The sequence below is a fragment of the Apiospora aurea genome, assembly GCF_038362705.1.
Source record: "Apiospora aurea strain CBS 24483 chromosome Unknown utg000007l_segment0_segment0, whole genome shotgun sequence".
Classification (NCBI taxonomy): Eukaryota; Fungi; Ascomycota; class Sordariomycetes; order Amphisphaeriales; family Apiosporaceae; genus Apiospora; species Apiospora aurea.
This window is the reverse complement of record NW_027117394.1, coordinates 363,688-369,687: the sequence shown is the minus strand read 5'-3', so window position 1 is coordinate 369,687 and position 6,000 is coordinate 363,688.

Genomic DNA, 6,000 nt, shown 5'->3' with positions numbered 1-6,000 from the left:
ATTAAGTATAGTTAAGAGTTCGTTTTTTTTAATTAGGTAACGCGTTTCCTCGAAAGCTTAAATAATGTCTAAAAAGGCTAGCTTAAATAAGGCTATAGTTCGTTAGGCGTCTTTTTTATTTTTTTAAGTTTAAAGATCACCCGCTTTTTTAAAAAGTGCGTTAACGAGAACGTTTTTTTCCCTTAGTTTATAAGTAATTATAAAATTATATCATAATAACGTATCGGCCTAAGCCGTTTATTTTACATTAAATAATCGTTTAATGCCGCAATATTAAAGTGTTTCGTAATTAATAATTACGAAAAATAGTTAAAATCGTTATAATCCTATTACTTCCGCTTTTTAATATTTAAACGCTTTTGTTATTACTAGTATTTTTTATTTTAAATACAGTAGTTATACTCGGCTCTTTATATCGTTTCGGAGTAAAAGTATACGGGATACCATCCATCGTTAAATCCTTTCCTTTAAAATAAAACGTTAACTAAAACACTACCCGATATATCGGTTTTAACTCGGGTTTTTTTATCGTAAAAAAAGTATGCCAATACGAGCGCTTTTAAAAATAACTTCTTTAGCCTCTCGAATACTTCTTAACATTCGTCGATTTACGCGAAAATAGAACTTTTCCTAATTAAGTTCGTTAAAGGCTTAATAATACGGCTATATTTATATATAAAACGTCGGTAATAATTATAAAATTTAAAAGAAAACAAAACGGCTTTAATATTAATAAAGCCGTTTTAATCCTTAACGGCCTTAATCTTTTTAAGGTCGATTTCCACGCCGTTTATACTTATTATAAAACCGAAATATTTAATTTTAATAACGTAAAGCTCGCATTTCTTTATATTAATTTAGAAGCTTCTTTCCTTTAATTTTTATAATACTTTTTTAATATACTCTACGTACTCTTCCTCGCTTTTCGAATAAATTAAAATATCGTCGAAGTAGACGCTATACAATAAATCTAAGTACTCTATTAAAATCTCGTTAATAAACCGTTAAAACGTTACGGGGCCATTAATAAATTTAAAAAAGAAAACTTAATATTTAAAAAACTTATACCTAATCCGAAATATCGTTAAATTTTAATCTCAAAATTCTATATAAATCTTATAGAATACTTAGCGAATATTAATTTTAATATATATTTTAGCCTTAATTATTTTACTAAGGGTCTCGTTAATTAATAATAGCAGATACCGGTCTTTCTCAATAAATATATTTAGTTTATAATAATTAATATAGAAACGGAGTCCTTTATTAGCCTTCCGTATAAATAAAATAAACGCTGTTTACGAAGTAATATTATTAATAATAAAACCCTTTGTTAAAGCGGCGATAATATATTCCTTATAAACCTTAAATTTTTCGAGGGATATCTTATAAAGTAAGCTAAACTTTAAATCTTCGGGGCTTTTTTTTAAAAATCTATTCGATAATTGCTTACGTTTCCCCGATACGGCGTAATAATATCGAACTAGGTTTTATTAAAAACATCGTAATATTTATAATAATCGGGGGGCATAACTTTTTTAACTTTTTATTTTAAAGTTTCCTCGTTATTTAATAAGAAATCGCTTTTAAAATTAATAACTCGGTTAATATCGCTTTAGTATACGATTTTTATAACGTCGAAACCGATATCGCTAAAAAATCTGTTTACGTTTAAAATTTATACCTCGACGAGTTTTAATTTATACTATTTTACACCGTTTCGTTTTAGCCCGTAAAAAAGGTCTTTCGAGGAACGACCCTTTTTAGGTAAAAGGTTTTTAATTAAACGCGGGCGTGGTAATTTATCGAGTTAACGGTTTATTTTAAAGATTTCGGAATTTTTAAACCGGTCCCTCGAAAGCGTGTTTAATATAACATAGCGAAGTGATATCGGTTCTTTTATTATTTAATTTTAGTTATCTGTTTTTTGTTTTTTAATAAACTATTTAATACGTTATCGAACTGCTTTTATAGTAGCTTAAAAAACCACCTCCGGTTTTTTAAGTTAATTTAGGGACGGGTTATCGCTCGGGGTTTCCGGTTTATTTATTATAGTTAGCTGTTAATAATCGGATTCAGGCTTCGGAAAAAAAAACTTTATCCCGCTTTCGTTTATTTTCGATAAACATTTTTTTTTACTTTTAAATAACGTTTTAATTATATTCGGGTTTTTTTTAAAAAAAAAAAACTATCCTACCTCCGTAATATCGATATTTCGGGTTTAGGCTTCTTACTAATCCTTTAAAAAAATTAGCCGCTTTCTTTAATAGTTTATTATAACGTCGTATTCTTTAAACTATTTTTATCCGATGATAAGGTCGTACTTTATATTCATTATAAAAGAGTATAAGTGTTTTATATCCTTATATTTTAAAGTTTTAAAAAAGGCGACATTAATTAATTAAAGAATCTTACCGTCGTGTCCTCGGATAATTTTAAATTAGAACTTAATTAATTATCGAAAGTTTAGTCGCTTTATTACTTTACGAACTAATTTTACGCTTATAAATAGCTTTTCGTTAATTCCCGTGTCCGCGAGTATATTAATAGTAGTAATAAATAATCTATTATTTACTATAGGATAAGTAAAAGTAAAAAGGTCCCTTTTAAAATAGGTTTATAAAGAATTAAAAAATATATCTTATATAGTTAACTTAGATAATATTCTTAGGAAAGAATTAAGATTCCTTAAGGTACTTAGTTTTCCGAGTTATCGAAATTTCTTTTTAAACGAATAAAGCTAAACGGAATAGTCGATTTAAAATTAATAAAGTTATATTTTATCAAAGCTATTAATCCGTTAATTCGCTTAATACGCTATTAATCGAGAGTTTTTTTATTAGAACAATTCCGAGAAAAATATTTAGTGTTTTTATAATTAAAACATACTTTTTTAATTAAAACCTTTTTTATCTTAACGGTAAAGATACGACGGAAAATGTCGGTTTATTTAAATAATCCGGTAGTAAAGCTACCGACGGAATTAGTTTTAAAGGCAGTATTTCATTTAGTACTTTTTCCGGTAATTCTAGTATTATTATTTTTTATACCGTTACGCTAAACGTAATTACGATTTTATTAATAATCGTATCGGAAAATAATAAAATAAAACTTATTAAACAAAATATTATCGTTATAATAATCGATAATTACTTTCTCGTTTAATTAAACGGGTAATTTATTTTTAAGCTTCCGTTTTAATCGTTTTTTTAACGCGGGTATATCCGGTTAATTTAATGAATTCGAATTAAAAAGTTTAAAAGTTATTATTAAGCTTTATAGTTAAGTTTCGAAAGGTTTTACGGGCTTTTTTATAAGTATTAGGGTTATAATATTATTTGTATAAGTAATTTAAGAGGTTTTTAAAAGTTTTAATTAAAAGTTTATCTTATTTATTAATAACGAAAGGGTATAAATGCTTAACGGCTTTACTATTAACTCGGTTAATAATATAAGTATATTTATTTCTATTAGTAAAATAATAATTAATATTCGCTTTTAATTTACCTTTTAAAGTTATAAACTAATAATCCACTTAACTTTTAAATCTTTTTTATTAATAAATAAAGGGGGGTCGAATATTTTAATATTTCGTTTAAAGCTATTAAGTAACGTAACGCCGATGCGAGTCGTTTTTTTATTTAAACCGAAACTCCTCGGTTTCGAATTAAAAGATTAACGATATATTAATTTAATTATTAAATTTCCTCGTCTCTTTTTATAACGACCAGTATAAAATCCTTTTCTTTTTCGGTAAACTTACCGTTTTTATTTAATCCTTTATTTTAATTATTATTTTAATTAACGTCGTTATTTAGATCTTTTTCGCTAAAGACGGCAATTTATATATAGCTCTCTTTTAAGCCGGTATTAAGGTTTTTAAAGATTTTTATTAAATTAAAAGCTTAATCCTTAAAGTTTATTATAAAGAAAGTTCGTAGCTTAAACTCTTCTTAAATAACGGTCGGCTTTTCCTTATATATCTTATCGAAATATCCTTTAACGATTAAACCTTCGCGTTTAAACTATTAAGTTTTTACGGTCTCGGTAAAGGTTACGAAAAATATCGCGAAAGTATTATAGTAAAAATTATATATAATAATTAATCGTTTAATATTTTTTAATATTTTTATTTATAACGTCAAGGAAATTATCGAAAAAAAGCTTTCGCAGTTTAAGTTTAGCTTTAACCTAGTATAATTAATAAAATAATTCGGGGGCGGTAAATTTTTATTTTAAGTCGCTTTTAATATTAAATAGTAAATCTTTACTTTCTCGCCCGGTAATAACGTTTTAATTATCCACGTTTATTAGGCTTACGTTAAGATAAACGAAGAACGCGCGTTTAATTAATAAAAAATCTCGCGCGGTACGCTTTTTAGCTCGCGAAAAAGCGGTCGATATTATTAATACTAAAACATACCGATTTACGGGCCTGTTTTATGCGCGTATCGCGCTCTTTTAAGCCGGCGGCTATCTTAATTAATTATTTTATTTAATCGAAATTAATTTAAATTCTAATTTTTAAAAAGGTAAGATATTTATAAAGCCTTCTTAAGCTTAATAAACTAAATCTTTTTCGGTAATATTACAATTATAGTAATTCGAGAGGTAAAGCTATAAATTATTACTTTATTATAAAAATCCGAAAAAATAAGGAAAGAAAGAAAAGGTCCAGCCTTGCCGGGACGATTTCCTTATTTAAATAGGTGGGGAAAAATCAGGTGGCGCTCGGGTTATCTCTCGTACGCCCTGTCCCACTTTAGTTAGTAAGGCCACTAAAGGCCTCTTCTTAAAGTGCGCCGTAACATAATTAATTAATTACTAAAGACTTTAAACTTCACTAATTTAAATTAATTAACCCCTAAATTGAAACACCTTTTCTTTACTTTATATATATATTAATTTTAAGCTAACTTATTTATTACTTATCGAAATATTTATTTTATTATTAAAATCGATTTATTTAATAAATTAACACCGGTAAATTCTACGATTTAACCTTAAAAAGTAAAGTTTTTATATAAAAACTTATTATAGTTTTATTTTAACTTATTATTATATATTACTTTTTACCTTTTTAATTACATACGAGCCGATTTTAATTACTAAGGTAATAAAAAGGCACTTATTAATTAATTAACGCATTAAACTTACGAGTTAAGTTAATTACCTTAATTTTAATCGATTACATATTAATTTTATACTAATTCTCGAAGTGTTAATAAGTTTAATCCTTACTTTCTTTAATCGATTTATCGTAAAATATTTACTTTATTAATAAAATAATTACTATAAAATATAGCAAATTTACTTATTATAACCTACTTTTAATTTAAGCTCGAATTATATTAAAAATAGCTTTAATTAAATAATTTACATCGTATTAATAACTTAGTTATTTGTATTAAACCGGTCACCATTATTTATAATAAACGAGCTAATTTAATAAGTTATTAACTTACGAGCTTATTTTTTTATATTATTAAATAAAAAGAAATATCAAGACGACGACTTAATTAAATTACAATAAATATTAATACGTTAATTAAAAAATTAAAATAACGCTAGTATAAGTCCGTGAAATTTAATTAATCAAAGATAACTTTAAATTATTTAATAAAAGTAAATAATAAAGTTTAAATTAAAAGCTTAAGGCGCGCTTTTTATTATAGTTATAATAATTCGAGTGGTAAGGTTATAAATTATTATTCTATTATAGAAAACCGAAAAAAATAGGGAAAAAAAGGTCTAGCTTTATTATAACGATTTCCTTATTTAAATAAGCAGGAAAAGGTTAAGTAACGCTCTGGTTATTTTTTCGTATACTTTACTTTATTTTAATTAATAAAGCTATTAAGGGCTTTTTTAAAAAGCGTTATAATATTAGGCCCCTTTTTAAAATAGCTCGTCTTAAAATATATTAAATAAAAAAGTTAATACTATAATTAACTATTCCCCGTTTAAATTACCGTCTCTTTCTGCTTTTTTATTATATTA